Source organism: Neoarius graeffei, chromosome 9 (genome assembly GCF_027579695.1).
Source record: "Neoarius graeffei isolate fNeoGra1 chromosome 9, fNeoGra1.pri, whole genome shotgun sequence".
Lineage (NCBI taxonomy): Eukaryota > Metazoa > Chordata > Actinopteri > Siluriformes > Ariidae > Neoarius > Neoarius graeffei.
In genome coordinates, this window is record NC_083577.1 from 9,159,436 (window position 1) to 9,179,994 (window position 20,559).

At 43.2% G+C, this 20,559-nt stretch overlaps 1 protein-coding gene and 1 non-coding gene across 4 annotated transcripts in view; one reads left to right on the top strand and one right to left on the bottom strand.

The window, feature by feature from the left end:
• The window catches only part of LOC132891447 (receptor tyrosine-protein kinase erbB-4-like), a 962,854-nt gene that overhangs the window by 919,739 nt on the left and 22,556 nt on the right, over nucleotides 1-20,559 (bottom strand). The window lies entirely within an intron of this gene.
• trnal-caa (transfer RNA leucine (anticodon CAA)) lies at nucleotides 19,951-20,060 on the top strand. The gene is made up of 2 exons: nucleotides 19,951-19,988; nucleotides 20,016-20,060. It is a non-coding gene; the product is annotated as a tRNA-Leu (tRNA).

A 20,559-nucleotide genomic window follows, 5' to 3' on the forward strand; every position in this document is an offset into this window, starting at 1 on the left:
GCTACTATCAGTAACATGTCTGCCTGTTCCCAATAAGTAGACGCCTGTTTGATAAAACACAACATCTAATATGATTGTTTTATTCATGTCCCCTTCTCTGTGTGTGTGTGTGCCTGTCAGCAGACCAAAGTACAGATGGAATCTGAAGAAAAACCCACACCAGGATGAAACGTAAGGTGCATGCAGGTGTCAGGAAGTGGCATCTACTTCTCCCAAAGACACATCCTCCATCATCACCTTCTCCACCAGCTGAGAATGTGACAGAATGATTACAACAGGGACTCGTAGTCAGGTTGAGGCCTGCGGGTGTTGCTAATCACATCAATCACATCTCCGTAAATCCTTAGGAGGAACCAACACTGAACAGGGAAAGTCCATAATTCTGGTTTAAATGAAACATGGTCAGTAATGGTAAGGATCTTAATATCCTTAGACATAAAGGTTCCTCAAGGGTTCTTGAAGAGTTCACTGGGTAATTAAGGTCACTTTAACAATTACGCTTATTTCCAATGGTATAGTGGTGCTTGAAAGTTTGTGAACCCTTTCGAAATTTCTATATCTCTGCATAAATATGACCTAAAACATCATCAGATTTTCACACAAGTCCTACGGTAAAAGTAGATAAAGAGAAACCAGTTAAACAAATGAGACATAAATATTATACTTGGTCATTTATTTATTGAGGAAAATGATCCAATATTACATATCTGTGAGTGGCAAAAGTATGTGAACCTCTAGGATTAGCAGTTAATTTGAAGGTGAAATTAGAGTCAGGTGTTTTCAATCAATGGGATGACAATCAGGTGTGAGTGGGCATCCTGTTTTATTTAAAGAACAGGGATCTATCAAAGTCTGATCTTCACAACATATGTTTGTGGAAGTGTATCATAGCACAGACAAAGGAGATTTCTGAGGACCTCAGAAAAAGCGTTGTTGATGCTCATCAGGCTGGAAAAGGTTACAAAACCATCTCTAAAGAGTTTGGACTCCACCAATCCACAGTCAGACAGATTGTGTACAAATGGAGGAAATTCAAGACCACTGTTACCCTCCCCAGGAGTGGTCGACCAACAAAGATCACTCCAAGAGCAAGAAGTGTAATAGTCAGCGAGGTCACAAAGGACCCCAGGGTAACTTCTAAGCAACTGAAGGCCTCTTTCACATTGGCTAATGTTAAATGTTCATGAGTCCACCATCAGGAGGACACTGAACAACAATGGTGTGCATGGCAGGGTTGCAAGGACAAAGCCACTGCTCTCCAAAAAGAACATTGCTGCTCATCTGCAGTTTGCTAAAGATCACGTGGACAAGCCAGAAGGCTACTGGAAAAATGTTCTGTGGATGGATGAGACCAAAATAGAACTTTTTGGTTGAAATGAGAAGCGTCATGTTTGGACAAAGCAAAACACTGCATTCCAGCATAAGAACCTTATCCCATCTGTGAAACATGGTGGTGGTAGTATGATGGTTTGGGCCTGTTTTGCTGCATCTGGGCCAGGACGGCTTGCCATCATTGATGGAACAATGAATTCTGAATTATACCAGCGAATTCTAAAGAAAAATGTCAGGACATCTGTCCATGAACTGAATCTCAAGAGAAGGTGGGTCATGCAGCAAGACAACGACCCTAAGCACACAAGTTGTTCTACCAAAGAATGGTTAAAGAAGAATAAAGTTAATGTTTTGGAATGGCCAAGTCAAAGTCCTGATCTTAATTCAATCAAAATGTTGTGGAAGGACCTGAAGCAAGCAGTTCATGTGAGGAAACCCACCAACAACCCAGAGTTGAAGTTGTTCTGTACGGAGGAATGGGCTACAGTTCTTCCAAGCTGGTGTGCAGGACTGATCAACAGTTACTGGAAACATTTAATTGCAGTTATTGCTGCACAAGGGGGTCACACCAGATACTGAAAGCAAAGGTTCACATACTTTTGCCATTCACAGATTTGTAATATTGGATCATTTTCCTCAATAAATAAATGACCAAGCATAATATTTTTGTCTCATTTAAAACTTAGCTAATCATCCATAACGCTTATCCTGTTCTACAGGGTCACAGACAAGCTGGAACCTATCCCAGCTGACTATAGGTGAGAGGCAGGGTACACCCTGGACAAGTCGCCAGGTCATCACAGGGCTGACACATTGAGACAAACAACCATTGACACTCACGGTCAATTTAGAGCCACCAATTAGCCTAACCTTCATGTCTTTGGGGGAAACCAGAGCACCCATAGGAAACCCACACAGACACCAGGAGAACATGCAAACTCCACGCAGAAAGGCCCCCATTGGCCACTTGGCTCAAACCCAGAACCTTCTCACTATGAGGCAACAGTGCTAACCACTACACCATCGTGCTGCCTTAGCTAATCATACTAAAAGTAATTAGCAGAAATGGTGGGTATAAATATGCTAGCAGGATTATCTTTCCAAAATTAAAATATATATATATATATATATATATATATATATATATATATATATATATATATATATATATATATATATATCCATGTAAGATTTCATTTCTCAACACTAATCGTTTCTAAAGTTCTTTTTTTAATGCAAAAATAATCGTATCTCAGGTTTGTTGGTTATAACGGAAGTTCAAGAAAAATACTCAAATCATGACCACGGACCGGGACAGTGAAGAATGCAGGTACGGATTTCAGGACCATCTGCCAGCCAGTCACTGCTTCCAACATTAAATTTTAACACTGCATCCATTTTTTACCCACATGCTTGTTTAATGTTTTTGCACACAATAATGATCAGCAGGATAAAATGTGATGGAAAAGTAAAAAAAAAAAAAAAAAGAGGAAATTCACTCGAGGGGAACCAGTGCAGACAGACAGGACAGGATTAGCAAGAAAGAATAAGACCGTTCTGCTTTGAGGGAATTCATATTCATGAAGGTTTCACATTTGCCTGAACGCACACAGAGCACATTCATACACACGAGACGAGCTTCTTAAACCTCTCCAGACAAAGTTGAAAGGTAAACTTTGCACAAGATTACTTTTTCACTTTGACTGGCTTGTTGTTCTGTTCATCAAACTATTGCTGTGCTGTTCATTTTGACATGTCTGTAAAGACAAGGCCAACTGAGTCTTCACATTAACATAAATGCTCAGCTTCCTTTCATCATTTATTGACATGTATAATGCATATTATACGCCAGACCTTCAACTTTTTTGTTTTAAGTGCAGCTCATGCAAGGGATCGATTAAGTGTACAGAATACAGAATGCCTACATGAGTATAATAATAATAATAATAATAATAATAATAATAATAATATGATAGTTAATTTTATTTATAGACCACTTTTCACACTCAAGGCGCTGTAGCTCAAAATGCTGAACTAGGCAAAAAAAGGTAATAAAATCCATACAGTGAAAATATAAATATATAAATATATACATAAAAATGCAGAATAAAATAACATCAATAAAGAAAAAAAATCAATAAAATACATACAATAAATGTATTTTGAGAGGAGAAGCTTGAACCTTGTGGCACTCCATAATTAACACAGATGAATAATTTCCCTAAAAAGAAACACAAAAACCTCTCGACACATTACATATGACTTAATCCGTTCTAAAACCGACTAGTGGCCTCGTGGTAGCGTGTCTGCCTCTCGATCGGGAGATCGTGAGTTCTATTCACGGTCGGGTCATACCAAAGACCATCATAAAAAAATGGTACCTACCGCCATCTGGCAAAGCACGCAGCAATACAGATGTGCATGGGGAGTTAAACTCTCGTGGTTACCAGAGGACTAGCCCCCCACTGTAACCCTAGCTATGTAATAGGCGAGAGGCTGAGGGCTATGGAAACGGAGATCGGCGCCGCCCGATGCGCCACATACAGGTTGGGCCTGGTTAGTACTTGAGTGGGAGACTGCCTAGGAATACCAGGTACTGTAAGGCGTGGGAAAGACTTTGACTTTTTTTTTTTTAATCCGTTCTAAAATGGTTCCTCAAAGAACTTTGCAGAGATTATAGCAAAGGATCTGGTGATCAACTGTGTCAAGTGTCACACTGAGATCAAGTAAAACTTAAAATAATAATAATAATAATAATAATGCATCGATTCAGATACTGTGTGTGATGTTACGTGATGTAAGCCGAGAGTACATTGTTGCAGGAATGACACATCCATTCAGTATAATGACAAGTACAATGACAGTTATCTGGATTTATGTATTTCATGATTAATGATGGCAATCAAAACAAAATCAGTGAAAAGTTAATGCTGGCGAAAACAGAAAGGTGTCAGTATGAACCTTTTCAGCAATTTGTGCTACAGTAGGTCTTCTGTGGGGTTGGACCTATGGGCCCCATGCGAATCACTGAGCCTTCGACACCCATGACCCTGTCACCAGTTCACCGGTTGTCCTTCCTTGGACCACTTTTGGTAGGTACAAACCACTGATGTGCCATTTTGGAGATGCTCAGACCCCATCATCTCACCATCACCATTTGGCCCTTGTCAAAGTCGCTCAGATCCTTACGCTTACCCATTTTTCCTGCTTCCAGCACATCAACTTCAAGAACTGACTGTTCTCTTACTGACTAATATATCCCACCCACTGTCAGCTGCCATTGTAATGAGATAATCAATGTTATTCACTTCTTCAGTGGTTTTAATGTTATGGCGGATCGGTGTACGTCTCATCTCGTTATCTCTCATCTCATCTCATTATCTGTAGCCGCTTTATCCTGTCCTACAGGGTCGCAGCCAAGCTGGAGCCTATCCCAGCTGACTACGGGTGAAAGGTGGGGTACACCCTGGACAAGTCGCCAAGTCATCACAGGGCTGACACAGACAACCATTCACACTCACATTCACACCTACTGTACGGTCATTTTTTTTTTTTTTTAAGAGTTGCCAGGGGTGGCACGGTGGTGTAGTGGTTAGCGCTGTCGCCTCACAGCAAGAAGGTCCTGGGTTCGAGCCCCGGGGCCGGCGAGGGCCTTTCTGTGCGGAGTTTGCATGTTCTCCCCGTGTCCGCGTGGGTTTCCTCCGGGTGCTCCGGTTTCCCCCACAGTCCAAAGACATGCAGGTTAGGTTAACTGGTGACTCTAAATTGACCGTAGGTGTGAATGTGAGTGTGAATGGTTGTCTGTGTCTATGTGTCAGCCCTGTGATGACCTGGCGACTTGTCCAGGGTGTACCCCGCCTTTCGCCCGTAGTCAGCTGGGATAGGCTCCAGTTTGCCTGCGACCCTGTAGAAGGATAAAGCGGCTAGAGATAATGAGATGAGATGAGTTGCCAGTTAACCTAACCTGCATGTCTTTGGACTGTGGGGGAAACCGGAGCACCCGGAGGAAACCCACGCGGAGAACATGCAAACTCCACACAGAAAGGCCCTCGCCAGCCACGGGGCTCGAACCCGGACCTTCTTGCTGTGAGGCGACAGCACTAACCACTACACCACCATACCGCCCATCGGTGTATGTACTGTATATATTTATTATAAAGACACGAGTGTTTTACTGGGAAATACACCACTCGTATTTTTCATACGAGCTACATCCGGGACATCAAGAACCATAACTGTGACATAAATCTCTATCTGTCACTCGTGAGAAAATCGATGAATTGTTTTGATAAATTTGGGGACTTTTTGTTTGTGAATGTGTCAATATACTAAAAAGAAAATCACACGTTGGCTTGAAGATATGAAGTTTATCTTCTCGTGTTGAAAAACATTGTGGATCTGAGCGACATATTTAAATAATATTAGCTGGCTATTATTAATGGTATATCAGATATATTCCATTCAGCAAGCATGATACTGAACAAGTCGAAGATGAGTAACTTAATGGAATATATCTGATAAACCACGAAAAAAAGCCAGCCAATATTATTATTATTATTATTATTATTATTATACATACACATTCCTTTCGGGTGTTCAATGCATCTTTCTCTTTCAAAATTCTCTCCAAATCTTCCATATTTAACGAAGCAAACCTGGCAGACATGTTTGTTTACAAATTGTCACGGTCGCTCGCTAGCGACATTTTATGTCTCCAAAGTGTGACGTCATGTTGTCTTGACAACCATGCAATATCGTTAACAATATTCAATGCTCATTCTCCATTGGGTAGAATGATGTAATATACGTAGGATACAGTGGTTACGTTAGACTTTTTCATTGTCTGTCATTTTGACAGACAGGGTTGTAAAAATTCCGTCATTGTCCATTATTATCTGTCATTTTATTTTAACTTTTAAATGACAATGTATATAGGCTATAAATGCTATATATTTAATAAATTGTGTTTTCATGGACTCATTTTCATTTAAAAATTAATTCGCAGAACAAGCTTCATCTCATCTCATTATCTCTAGCTGCTTTATCCTTCTACAGGGTCGCAGGCAAGCTGGATCCTATCCCAGCTGACTACGGGCGAAAGGCAGGGTACACCCTGGACAAGTCGCCAGGTCATCACAGGGCTGACACATAGACACAGACAACCATTCACACTCACACTCACACCTACGGTCAATTTAGAGTCACCAGTTAACCTAACCTGCATGTCTTTGGACTGTGGGGGAAACCGGAGCACCCGGAGGAAACCCACGCGGGCACGGGGAGAACATGCAAACTCCACACAGAAAGGCCCTCTCCGGCCACGGGGCTCGAACCCAGGACCTTCTTGCTGTGAGGCGACAGCGCTAACCGCTACACCACCGTGCCGCCGCAGAACAAGCTTGTATTATTTAATCATTTATTTATGTATTTATGATGCAAAAAGATGAACAGAGATTCTGACGTTCGGTCACTTGTGAACCCATTTTCCCTCCGCTAAAAACATTGCGGCTGTTGTGCCTTAACGGGCATATGAACAATGTTATTTTACAACGTAACAAGACAATTGCAGTTAAAATATGAACAGTCCACTACAACGATTTAAGTGACGATCTAATTTGACCTGTTTGCGTGAGCTCAAACCTTCCTTCTGGCCCGCATGGATTTAAATTGGGAGCTCGCTTGTGCATAATCAAAGTCGTCAATGGAGACTGCTGCCGAGGCAATTGTCATTAAATTTTGCGTCTTTGCCTCGGACAGACGACTTCTCATTGATGTTTTAATTTTATTCTGGAGGCTGAACCCGCGCTCTGCTGCGACACTGGAGACTGGAATAACCAGCGCCACTTCAGCCAAAGTTCTGAAGTCGGGAAACATTTCTCCCAGGGAAGTGATCAGAAGCCGACAAGAGCCTCTGAAAGTTGGATTTCCCGACCCTGCTAGTACTCTCTTCATAGGGAGGAAATCCTGCAGCATGCGATCTTTCTGCACCAGTGGTGCAGCTGCACCCCGCGTCTCGGCTCGGCGGAGCCTGGAACCTGACACGGAAGGTCTTAAATAAAACGAAGTTATGTTTAAATGTTAGTTTGTCTACCCGTGCTCTCATTAAAATGATAGTTTAGCAGATATTCGAGCAGTGATGTTCCTAAGCTTCCTAAGCTTGCTGGGGAAGAATACAATAAATTGACATTTGTTTCATTTTAAAAACAAGAAAACAACTAGCCTAAATGAGCGCTATTGCATTAAGACGTACAGGCAGGTAAATGACACAAACAACCCAATGCATCTCTTTTTTTAATAGCAAAAATGACGTGTCTTCTGCAGAGAAGGGAAACATTAATCCATCTCACTGTGCTAGTGGTTAGAAAAGTCAGAGCGCGGTCAGGAGCGCGATGGGGGGAACAGCCTTGCGCAGTGGCTGCAGTGTATACATGAGTAGCCTATGCACTGAACATCAAGACTGCCGCAACGTCGGCTCAGATTGAAAGTGACGGCAGTGAAGACTATGTATACTGTATGTAAGAAAACTCTGCCACAACTTGCCAATCATTTCAATTATATGTTTCATTATGTTTTATTATTGTTATTATTAGGCTATTATTGTTATTGGTAATGGTAACGGTAAACATCCGTCAAAATGACCGACGGCCTTCAGATTTTTCCGTCATAGCTAAAAAAAATCCGTCAATGACGGACAATTGTCGGTTAACGCGACCTATGGTAAGATAAGCAATATACTAACAATACTGCATGCTATCAAACCAAATGAACGAAACCCGCCAGAAGGGAATAGAACATGTTTTTATTCCATCGAAAAAATGTCCTGTATGTATAATAATTCCCGATATTTCACTCCGATGACGTCACTCCTAGTGTCTTCCCGCTGACTAGATGCGCGTTGTCAAAATGGCAAACCGGTTCAAAATTAAAATTCTTTTCATTAACTTGCATTTTTTTTTGTAGATGTGTCCATATAATATAAAGAACACTACATGAAGGTTATCTTCTCGTGCTTCGCTCCCTCGTGATGTTTACATTCAGCACTCAAAGATCAGCTTGATATCTTCATGTAACCTGCTTTTCCAGACGATTTGACAAAGCAATATTCCGCAAAATTGAAATGGAAGCACATTTTTTTGCATTTAAGTCACATGACATGACATGACACTAAGAGCAAACGGAAATGCGACATAACATCACACACTGGAAACACAGACCATTCATAATTGTGTTTTGTCGGGCAATTTGTTAAACTTCACTTATTTTGCGTAAAACTGCATTAGAAACCTGGCTAGTGTTCAGTGAAAAATGTTATGGGGTTTAAATACTGTCTTTAATCAACAGCGTGAGGAAGGCTGACCTGACGGGGCACAGCAGTATCAATGGAAGCGTAAAAATGTGCACAAGGTTTGTGAATCACGCACAAACAAATGTATTCATGAGAGCAGTTCAGTTCAGCGAGCACTGAGCCGCGAGCCGCTTTGCTCGTGAATCAAAGTGCAACGGCACTCATTCTCACTGATATTAGTCAGCACGGTTCAGTCGACCCTCCTCACAGTCTCTGTTAAAGATACTGTTTAGATGCTATTACTGTTAAATATAAAACTCAGGAGACAATGAATGAAGAGTTCAGTACAAGCAGCACATAGCAGCAAGGAACAGAAACAGAGCTAAATAAAACGCTCCATATCTCTGATTGATTAATACAACGTAGGTTACTCATTCACGTATCCAGTGCCAAAAAGACATGTACTACTCACATCCTGTAGCTGGGAGCTATGTTCAAGCCTTAATGCTCATCTCACACAGAGCAAGGGACACAGCGAGGGAAGATTTCATTTTCCAGGTAGGTTAATCGCAAGCCACAAAACCCTACTTTCATTCGATCACAAGCAGAATGACAGTTGACGTGGTGAAATTTATGTAGAAGGTCGGCAGATTTACAGGCGCCACGTTCGCCCACACAATCACAAATAAATATCAGACTCAACAACAAGCCGAGCAATGAGTTAACAAGAGACAGGGAGAAAATTGGAAAATGTCAGACAAGGTGGAGCAGAAGAATGAATTTGTGTGTGGGTTTGTGTGTGAGAGATAACTCGTCAGAAGTGGAGAGACATTTTCCCCTCAGACTCCAGTTCTAATGCAGCAATAAGACATGAATAGAGAAAACAAGGAGAAAGAAACGGAGTGATGGCTTGAAAGCTTGTGACAGGCCATAACTTGTGCATGAAAGAGTGACAGAGCAAAAAAGGGTCAAAGAATGAGAAAGTAAGAAAAACACGTGTGTGTGTGTGTGAGAGAGAGAGAGAGAGAGAGAGAGAGAGAGATATGGAGGTTGGTTGGTGTCATGGACTATGTGTCCTGTGCCAGTCTGGAATAAAGTGTCCGTGTCGAAGGCCGGAGCTTCCCCAGGGCTTTTCTGATTAACTGAGCTGTCCGAGCCCTCCGATGGTGGCTCCTTTACGTAGAACTCCTGGGAAACTCACCGAGCTTCCATCATAAAGGAAAAAAATCGTTTTCCTGTGCTAAAATTAGAGACTTTCGCTTTCTCGCTATGTTCTTACATCAGCATACGCTTCACCTTGCTGGAGGGGTTTAATGATCGTCATGTCAGAGAGAGAGAGAGAGAGAGAGAGAGAGAAAGAGAGATGACAGGACAGGCAAACACCAGGCAACTTGGACACGTCCCCCTCCCGCCTCTGTCACTCACCGGCTGTGTGCAGCGGCCGAAGATGAAGCACTGCTGTCTCAGGTAAATGGCCACCAAAGGCCAAAAATGGTGCAGTGTTGACTTTGGGCATAGATCAGCTATTTTATTATGCCTGACCTAACTTTGGACTTTCTATCCTTTTCATTTCTGCCATGTCGGGTTCCGGAATAAAGTCAAACGTGGGAATGCCAAGGAGTTGCTCACTTCGTCATGTCATCTTTAATCCTAACCTAACCTTGTCATTTGTAACATTTTATGGACATTTATGCGAATCGTTATAAATCCATACAATCTTCCCATTTAAAAAAAAAAAAGTAACCCCATCTTGACCACATGGGAGGAGATTAATAATTATCAAAGAGTCAAAGTCCTTTCCATGCCAGGACTTGGTCCTCCCAGGCAGTCTCCCGTCCCAGTACTAAACAAGCACTGGACGGCGGCAATCTCCGTTTCAGTAGCCATCGGCCTCTTGCCTATACAGCTAGGGTTACAGTAGGGGGCTAGCCCTCTGGTAACCGCGAGAGTTTGACTCCCTACTCGCATCTGTATTGCAGCATGCCTTACCAGATGGCATTAGGTACTATTTTTATGATAGTTTTTGGTATGACCCAACCGTGAGTGGAACTCGCGGTCTCCTGATCGAGAGGCAGCTTGTGGTTGATTACTTATTCTAATATTCATCTCATCATCTCTAGCCGCTTTATCCTGTTCTACAGGGTCGCAGGCAAGCTGGAGCCTATCCCAGCTGACTACGGGCGAAAGGCGGGGTACACCCTGGACAAGTCGCCAGGTCATCACAGGGCTGACACATAGACACAGACAACCATTCACACTCACATTCACACCTACGGTCAATTTTAGAGTCACCAGTTAACCTAACCTGCATGTCTTTGGACTGTGGAGGAAACCGGAGCACCTGGAGGAAACTCACGCGGACACGGGGAGAACATGCAAACTCCGCACAGAAAGGCCCTCGCCGGCCACAGGGCTCGAACCCGGACCTTCTTGCTGTGAGGCGACAGTGCTAACCACTACACCACCATGCCGCCTAGTCTAATATTGCATAAATTAATTAATTCTAGGTTGAAGCTAGATGCTGAAAGAGTTCGTTGGATTGAGAATGTTCCACCACGTGAAAGTTGAGCAGGATTGGTTTTGCCTGCGTAGCGTAGTGCATTGCAGCACCTGTTTCTATTCCCTGCAATCTAACCAGGTGTAAGTGTTCTGGATCACACTAAGTCACTTCTCAAGGACTTTTCTCTCCCTCTCTGTCTCTTTTCTGTACCGAGCAGTGGTATTTTTGTCCTGCTGCAAGGTGACTGCTTATTCCTGCTTATTCAGGCTCAGTGTAGCTCAGTCCATGTGTGGTTTTTTTTTTTTTTGGTGCGCTTTTCACATTTTGTTCATGTTTTCAATTTGCCTAGCCTTTCTCTTTCCCATACTGCCACCTTTCAACCGTCCTCTTATACAAGCGGCTTGTTTATAACTGGCTGCTTGCATGAACTTCGGCATGAGGCACGATGAAAAGTTCTCTCAGGCTAAAAACCGCAAATGCTGACACATGCAACGTGAGGTGGAGAAAACATACACACACAGAGCTAATTAAAGCAATGCTTCCATGTCAACTGTTCACCCAGCCATTCGACTGGACTCCACATCTTTATGCATTCACACACTGAGCTGAATCTGGAACGGTGCTGTGGTCACCTTGGAGAAGTCAATATCAAAGCTCCAAACAGCTCTGTAACTCAACAAATGTAAATAATTTTAAAAACACAGAAATCATTCTTTCAGCACAACAAAAGAAAGAGCAAAAAGAAAAACCCCAACAACATGAAATGTCTCCAGAAGAGGACGGGTTCCACATTCCGTCTCCACGTTCTAGCCTGTTATTACTCCTTTATTTGTTAAATGTACTATTCAGGAGCTGGCAAGGAAGAAAACGTAGGAACAAAACCAAAAAGTAAAACAACTCAGTCAGTTGTCAACGACTTCAGAGAGAAGAAGAAGAAGAAAAAAGCTCGGAGACAATTAACGAAGTTATAATTCTGTACGTCGTGCTAATGAGTGTGTCTTTGTAAGGATTAGGACGATGGGCATTGTTGTCGTAATTCCTCTCTATTGTAAAACGCACAAAGCAAGAGATGAAAGAAGATGGAGTAGGAGGAAAGAAAGTCACAGAAAAGCTGCAGAACGCCGCGTTGGACGAGTGACGCTGTCAGTCACAATCTCGCTTCACTCATGCTACACAAATCCTCAGCATGCCGCCCGGTGAACGTGCCGACATTGTTTTTAATTGTAGCCTGACAAAAGCCGTCTCGAATTCACCACTGAGGCACAAAAGCAGCTCTCAGACTTCGTCTTCATGGACATTTGAGCAGCACTTTGGTAAGATGAGTCACAGGCCAGCGTGCTCAGAATTACTGTACGGTGCAGCTTGAGCTCAGGCCTCGAACAATAGCCGACAAGAGCTTTGCATTGATTGGCATCGTGTTGTTTGTTGGCTTTGCGCCTGTCAGTCTTCACCCCCCTCCCAGTCAACACTGCTGGCTGCATAGCTGTTTATTTCCAGCTACAGGAGCAAACGCTGGCGTTGGTTTTGCACAAAATATGTTGCTACCAAGCTCAAGTCAGGAAGAAGTTAACTTAGAATACTTCACTGGTCACTGATCATTAGCTGATCAGGGTTTGGGCTAATCAGGGCAAAATTTTAGGTTCAAATCCATTGTTAGCCCCAATTGGCTCTTTGGATAAACTGGATAATCTCCAATGCTATTTTGCTAATTGATGATAATCGAACCAAATCCCACATCATATCATATCATAGAAAAAGTGATTATACATTCTATAAAGTCAGAGATTTGGGCTATACTCGCTAACAACCCCAACCAACCAACCTTAACTTAAGGATATAGAAGTGATTTAAGATCTGAGGTATCATGCCACTGGTCACCAGGTTGTGAGTAGTTAGGCAGTGTGGGTGTTGAGGCTGTGGGTTGTTAACATGGTCATCATGTTGGTAGTCGTCATGTTGGTAATCATCATGTTGCTGGTCATTATGTTGGAAGTCATCATGCTACTGGTCACCAGGTTGTGAGTAGTCAGGCTGTGGGTCTTTATGCTGTGCATCGTCATGTTGCTGGTCATCACATTGGTAGTCATCATGTTGGTAGTTGTCACATTGGTAGTCATCATTATGCTAGCAGTTGTCACATTGGTAGTCATCATGTTGCTGGCCATTATGTTGGTAGTTGTCATGTTGCTGCCCATTATGTTGGTAATTGTCATGGTGCTGGTCATTATGTTGGTAATTATCATGTTGCTGGCCATTATATTGGTAGGTGTCATGGTGCTGGCCATTATGTTGGTAGGTGTCATGGTGCTGGCCATTATGTTGGTAATTGTCATGGTGCTGGCCATTATGTTGGTAGGTGTCATGGTGCTGGCCATTATGTTGGTAGGTGTCATGGTGCTGGCCATTATGTTGGTAATTGTCATGGTGCTGGTCATTATGTTGGTAATTATCATGTTGCTGGCCATTATATTGGTAGGTGTCATGGTGCTGGCCATTATGTTGGTAGGTGTCATGGTGCTGGCCATTATGTTGGTAATTGTCATGGTGCTGGTCATTATGTTGGTAATTATCATGTTGCTGGCCATTATATTGGTAGTTATCATGGTGCTGGCCATTATGTTGGTAGGTGTCATGGTGCTGGCCATTATGTTGGTAATTGTCATGGTGCTGGCCATTATGTTGGTCATTGTCATGTTGCTGGCCATTATGTTGGTAGTTGTCATGTTGCTGGCCATTATGTTGGTAGGTGTCATGGTGCTGGCCATTATGTTGGTAGTTGTCATGTTGCTGGCCATTATGTTGGTAGGTGTCATGGTGCTGGCCATTATGTTGGTAATTGTCATGGTGCTGGCCATTATGTTGGTCATTGTCATGCTGCTGGCCATTATGTTGGTAGTTGTCATGTTGCTGGCCATTATGTTGGTCATTGTCATGCTGCTGGCCATTATGTTGGTAGTTGTCATGTTGCTGGCCATTATGTTGGTAGGTGTCATGGTGCTGGCCATTATGTTGGTAATTGTCATGGTGCTGGCCATTATGTTGGTCATTGTCATGCTGCTGGCCATTATGTTGGTAGGTGTCATGGTGCTGGCCATTATGTTGGTAGGTGTCATGGTGCTGGCCATTATGTTGGTAGGTGTCATGGTGCTGGCCATTATGTTGCTAATTGTCATGTTGCTGGACATTATGTTGGTAATTGTCATGTTACTGGCCATTATGTTGGTAGTTATCATGGTGCTGGCCATTATGTTGGTATTTGTCATGTTGCTGGCCATTATGCTGGTAGATGTATTGGTGCTGGCCATTATGTTGCTAATTGTCATGTTGCTGGCCATTATGTTGCTAATTGTCATGTTGCTGGACATTATGTTGCTAATTGTCATGTTGCTGGACATTATGTTGGTAGTTATCATGTTGCTGGCCATTATGCTGGTAGTTATCATGGTGCTGGCCATTATATTGGTATTTGTCATGTTGCTGGCCATTATGTTGGTAATTGTCATGTTGCTGGCCATTATGTTGGTAGTTATCATGGTGCTGGCCATTATGCTGGTAGTTATCATGGTGCTGGCCATTATATTGGTATTTGTCATGTTGCTGGCCATTATGTTGGTAATTGTCATGTTGCTGGCCATTATGTTGGTAGTTATCATGGTGCTGGCCATTATGTTGGCAGTTGTCATGTTACTGGCCATTATGTTGGTAGTTGTCATGGTGCTGGCCATTATGTTGGTAATTGTCATGTTGCTGGCCATTATGTTGGTAATTGTCATGTTGCTGGTCATTATTTTGGTAATTGTCATGTTGCTGGCCATTATGTTGGTAGTTATCATGGTGCTGGTCATTATGTTGGTAATTGTCATGTTGCTGGCCATTATTTTGGTAATTGTCATGTTGCTGGCCATTACGTTGGTAGTTATCATGGTGCCGGTCATTATTTTGGTAACTGTCATGTTGCTGGTAATTATTTTGGTAATTGTCATGCTGCTGGCCATTATGTTGGTAATTGTCATGCTGCTGGCCATTATGTTGGTAATTGTCATGTTGCTGGTCATTATTTTGGTAATTGTCATGTTGCTGGTCATTATGTTGGTAGTTGTCATGTTGCTGGCCATTATTTTGGTAATTGTCATGTTGCTGGCCATTACGTTGGTAGTTATCATGGTGCCGGTCATTATTTTGGTAACTGTCATGTTGCTGGTAATTATTTTGGTAATTGTCATGCTGCTGGCCATTATGTTGGTAATTGTCATGCTGCTGGCCATTATGTTGGTAATTGTCATGTTGCTGGTCATTATTTTGGTAATTGTCATGTTGCTGGTCATTATGTTGGTAGTTGTCATGTTGCTAGCCATTACATTGGTAGTTATCATGGTGCTGGTCATTATATCAGTAATTGTCATGTTGCCGGCCATTATGTCCATAACTGTCATGTTGCTGGCCATTATGTTGGTAACTGTCATATTGCTGGCCATTATGTTGCTAATTGTTATGTTGCTGGTCATTATGTTGATAATTGTCATGGTGCTGGTCATTATGTTGGTAATTGTCATGGTGCTGGTCATTATGTTGGAAGTTGTCGTGTTGGTAGTCGTCACGTTGCTGGTCATTATGGTGGTAGTCATCACGTTGCTGGTCATTACGGTGGTAGTCGTCATGTTGCCGGTCATTATGTCCGTAACTGTCATGCTGCTGGCCATTATGTTGGTAATTGTCATGCTGCTGGCCATTATTTTGGTAACTGTTATGTTGCTGGCCATTATGTTGCTAATTGTTATGCTGCTGGTCATTATGTTGCTAATTGTTATGTTGCTGGTCATTATGTTGGAAGTTGTCGTGTTGGTAGTCGTCACGTTGCTGGTCATTATGGTGGTAGTCATCACGTTGCTGGTCATTATGATGGTCGTCGTCACGTTGTCGGTCATTATGTTGGTCGTCGTTACGGTGCTGGTCATTATGTTGGTACTCATTTCATTGCTGGTCATGTTGGTAGTCGTTACGTTGTTGGTCATTATGTTGGTACTCGTTACATTGCTGGTCATTACAGGGATGTGATTTGGGGCTGGTGAAATTATCTGAAAATTTTAGGCGGGGGTCTGGGGGCCGCAGCGCCCTGGTGGGGGGACAAGGGGGGAAGCCCCCCGAAGCTCCTGGGTTTTGGGGTTTTCTGACTTAAAAATTGTACTAAAATGGCAAGCAAAACACACAAGAAAAAACTTGTCATGATTAACAAATTCAAGCCAAGTTAATGGTCAACATGCAACTCTGACACACACGCTCACTCTCTCTCTCACACACTCACCCCCCCCCCAAAGAACCAGCACGAGCAGGGCCCACTAGCCCCGCGCCTTGGGACGTAATTCGCCCCGAGGCGAGCCGCGGCGCTCCGCTTAGGTTTCGTTTCTATCCCGGGCTCCAGCCCGACTTTGGACGCTCGTAGCTCGGGCAGAGGAGGTCCCAGTATCCCCAAACTTGACAGCCAGAGACCTCTGCCCTCTCCCCAAAGAACGAAATAGCTGAACAAATGTCTCACAGTCTTATGTCCAACGTCTGTAGCAACCTCTTTCTCCAACCATTCCCAGCGGAACTTGTTTTTCACTATTCTGTCGATTTCTTTAACTCGATTTGCATCTTTACGCTCGATCACGGAGGCTGCCATCTTTCAACTCTTTGTTTGAAGCGAACTTACGTACAGCTAACAAGCGCGTTCATTGGTTGTTACAGAGCGATGGGCCAATCACGTACCTCGTTTCATCTCAATGACGTAATTGCGTAAATGACGTAATTACGTCAATGAGATGAAACGAGGTACGTGATTGGCCCATCGCTCTGTAACAACCAATGAACGCGCTCGCTTCAAACAAAGAGTTGAAAGATGGCAGCCTCCGTGATCGAGGCATAAAGATGCAAATCCGAGGCTGCCATCTTTCAAACAAAGTCAGAACGAATAGGATACGAATGTGGATTTGAGGGAAAAATCGGAAACATTTTTTTTTCAAGTTTTGAGGTGAAAAAAGCGGAATTCCGCGAATTCGCGGAAAAATCACATCCCTGTCATTATGTTGGTAGTCGTCACGTTGCTGATCATTATGTTAGGAGTTGTTATGTTGCTGGTCATTATGTTGGTACTCGTTACGTTGCTGGTCATTATTTTGGTACTCGTTACTCGTCTCGTCTCGTCTTGTCTTCTTCCGCTTATCCGGGACCGGGTCGCGGAGGCAGCAGTCTAAGCATGGAAGCCCAAACTTCCCTTTCCCCAGACACCTCGGCCAGCTCCTCGGCCCCTCCTAGAACTGCCACCTTATTGTGGTGGAGGAGTTTGTGTGCTTGAATGATCCTAGGAGCTATGTTGTCAGGGGCATTATGCCCCTGGTAGGGTTTCCCAAGGCAGACAGGTCCTAGGTGACAGGCCAGACCAAGAGCAGTTCACCAAAAACCCCCTATGGAGAAAAAATCCAGGACCGTGACGTCGCCCGGTAGGACGCAGCCGGGGCCCCACCCTGGAGCCAGGCCCGGGGTTGGGGCTCGTATGCGAGCGCTTGGTGGCCGGGCCTTTGCCCATGGGGCCCGGCCGGGCTCAGCCCGAAGAGGTGACGTGGGCCCGACCTCCTGTGGGTTCACCACCCACAGAGGTAGCAGTAGGGGTTTGGTGCAATGTGGATTGGGTGGCAGTCGAAGGCAGGGGCCTCGACGACCTGATCCCCGGTACTCGTTACATTGTGGGTTATTACAGTATGTTGGGAGTCGTTACATTGTTACTGGTCATATCTTGTGGCTCATTGTGTTGCTGGTCAGCATGCCGCTGCTTGTCACAACTGTAGCTGTGTGTGACGTAATTGGTCATCTGTCTCTCTGTCACTTACAAAGCTACAAAGCTGCCAATACAAACTTTGGCTGCTGTCCAGGAAGCTTGGCCTGGGTTTATTTTCATTCTTTTAAGCTCTACTTGGGCAAAATGTCTCCTCAGAGCCCTTGGAATTACTTCCATCCCATTATCACATCAGTCCTGCTTGCTAGCAGTCACTCAGGAGGATGGATCAGATTAGAGTTTCTGTTTTTTATTGCTTATGGCCAGTGTGATTGTGAAACTGCTAATAAACTCAGACAGTTGAGCAAGCAAGGGAAATTGCCAATAAACTCTCAAATGTACAAAAGTGTGTGTATGGATATTAATTGATCTGTACTACAGCTACATTCATTTTAAAATGTTGAATTGGTGAAACCAGAGTTGATTATTCAGTGTGATGTTAAAAATGATAATTTACATGACACTACGATTTTTTTTCCAATCTGATCATGCCTATTTCTACGAATGACTGTGGTTTCCTTCTAAAGTGCTTCACATGAAGGTTCTAATTTTAATGATTCCTTTAGGCCAAGTTCTGAGATCAAGTCCAATCAGATCAGCAGTGGTAGAACCAGTTAAGCACTGTTTACGACTACTGGCCCATGGTCACATGCTGTCTATGAATATTGCGCAAGTGTGGAATGTGAGCAAGCAACAGATCATATGCACGTGCTCTCACACACACACACACAGAACGGCAGGTGCACATAACAGCATACGAGATAAGAGAAATATCTCACTCACACACCCACACATACAGCAGTGGGTGGGGAAAGCTTCCTGATTTCCCCATTAAGACACTTTCCTCTTACTGCAAGCTATAATTGTCACACTATGACACTCAGCATCTCCTGATGAATAGCCATGTAATGAAACCACCACAGACGATGCAAAGATAAAAAGAAAAGAAGGAAATTATGGTAAAAGAGTGAGGATCTGAAACATGTGATGTCTGTCTCTCTTTCACTAATTACTGGAGGAACCTAAAAGTACAAAAACGTTGAAGGAACGTTCATGTAATGGGCAGAAATTCAAAATAAATAAATGAACAGATGATTAAGTCAATAAATATATTTTTAAACGCTATAAAATGGTTAAAAAAAAACAATATTCAATCCATTTTGCCAACAGCACTTATTTACCTACCTGTCGTCAACTAACAAAATTATTGGCACCCTTTGTGAAAATTAAAATGCAAAATTAAACTAGATAGAGACTGTCACTAAAGTCACAGTAATTTGCGCTAGCTCTTACAAACCAGGACGTATGGTCACCGTACCCTATAGATCCATAATGGTAAGAGATAGAAAATTACGCTTAGTGAGGAGACGTTGCGCCCTGCCGCCCTTAACAAAATTAAAAAAAAAAAAATTTAAATGATTGAAAGAAATCATGAAAATTGACAGAGATAGAAGTGATTGAAGAAAATCCCATTTTTCATGGATCATTCCAGATCAGTGATCCAGATCACCACCAAAAGTCCATCCATCCTGTTCTACAGGGTCACAGGCAAGCTGGAGCCTATCCCAGCTGACTATGGGCAAGAAGCAGGGTACACCCTGGACAAGTCACCAGGTTATCACAGGGCTGACACCTAGAGACAAACAACCATTCATACTCACAGTCAACTTAGAGCCGCCAATTAGCCAAACCTGCATGTTTTTGAGCTGTGGAGGAAACCCACACAGACACAGGGAGAACATGCAAACTCGACACAGAAAAGCCCTAGGACCTCCTCACTGTGAACCTAGGACCTTCTCACTGTGAGGCGACAGTGCTAACCACTACACCACGATGTTGCCATTGCTAGCACTACCAAAAGTCATAGCAATGTAATTCAGCCCAGAGGCATTCTTCATGTGAAATTTGGTGATGACTGATTGAAAACTGATGAAGAAATACCATCTTAAAAAGTGTTAGGAGAATGATGATGATGATAATAATAAGAACTAGATAGAGATTGTGACTAAAGCCACTGTGGCTTGTGTCAGAATGGCCGAGTGGTCTAAGGCGCCAGACTCAAGGTATAATAAGCCTGTCTGGAGTGAGGATTCTGGTCTCCAATGGAGGTGTGGGTTCAAATCCCACTTCTGACAAAGCCTTTTGGGTGGCACTGTGGTGTAGTGGTTCGCACCATTGCCTCACACCAAGAAGGTTCTGGGTTCGTGGCTGGTGGGGGCCTTTCTGTGTTCTCCCTGTGTCTGCGTGGGTTTCCTCCACAGTTCAAAGACATGTAGTTAGGTTAACATGTGGCAGACTTGGGCTGAAGTGCCCTTGAGCAAGGTACCTAACTGCTCCCTGGGTGCTGTAGTATGGCTGCCCATTGCTCTGGGTGTGTGCATGTGTTCACTGCTTCAGATGGGTTAAATGCAGAGGATGAATCTCACTGTGCTTGAAGTGTGCATGGTGACAAATAAAGGTTTCTTCTTCTCTTACAAACTAGGACGTCTGGTCACCGTACCCTATAGATCCATAATGGTAAGAGATAGAAAATAACGCTTAGTGAGGAGAAGTTGGGCCCTGCCACCCTGAACAAAATAAAAAAAAATTTTAAAAAAACTGATTGAAAAAAAATCATGAAAATTGACAGTGTTA